We start from the raw sequence: 431 nt of genomic DNA, 5'->3' as shown, positions 1-431 counted from the left end.
AGTGGCCATGAGAAAGCTCACGATCACCACCCAGGTGCAGGACCACGTGTACTTGAGTTTCCGTCTGTATCCACATCGGGTGCACAGCTCAAAAGGGGGGGCTTCTGTTCTGAGGAAGCACGGGAGCAACTGAGTCATACAGAAGTAAAGACGGGCCACCTGAAGCAATTTACAACGCAGACCGCAAAACAAAAACATTTTACAAACACATTAGCACGGAACAGAAAGGACCGGAAATCGAATAATCCTTTGCATATTTAGCTTAGGCTCTAGTTAGTCAGATAGTTCTAAGCATAAGCCAGCATTCTCTAGCTTTGGCTTATGCATCTGCAGCTCAGGGATTATCCAGTGTCCATTACCAACAGCAGTGCTGCACAGACCCCATGGCTGCAGGCACTGACTTGTGGCACTGCCTCTGCAGAGGACACAAA

General features: G+C 48.7%; 1 protein-coding gene across 1 annotated transcript in view; it reads right to left on the bottom strand.

Moving 5' to 3' along the window:
• Window positions 1–431, bottom strand: part of Isoc1 (isochorismatase domain containing 1) — a 19,836-nt gene that overhangs the window by 7,409 nt on the left and 11,996 nt on the right. The gene's annotated exons all lie outside the window — the stretch shown is intronic.

This window comes from Mastomys coucha, unplaced genomic scaffold (genome assembly GCF_008632895.1).
Source record: "Mastomys coucha isolate ucsf_1 unplaced genomic scaffold, UCSF_Mcou_1 pScaffold13, whole genome shotgun sequence".
In the NCBI taxonomy this organism is placed as follows: Eukaryota; Metazoa; Chordata; class Mammalia; order Rodentia; family Muridae; genus Mastomys; species Mastomys coucha.
This window is presented reverse-complemented; position numbering and strand designations above follow the sequence as displayed.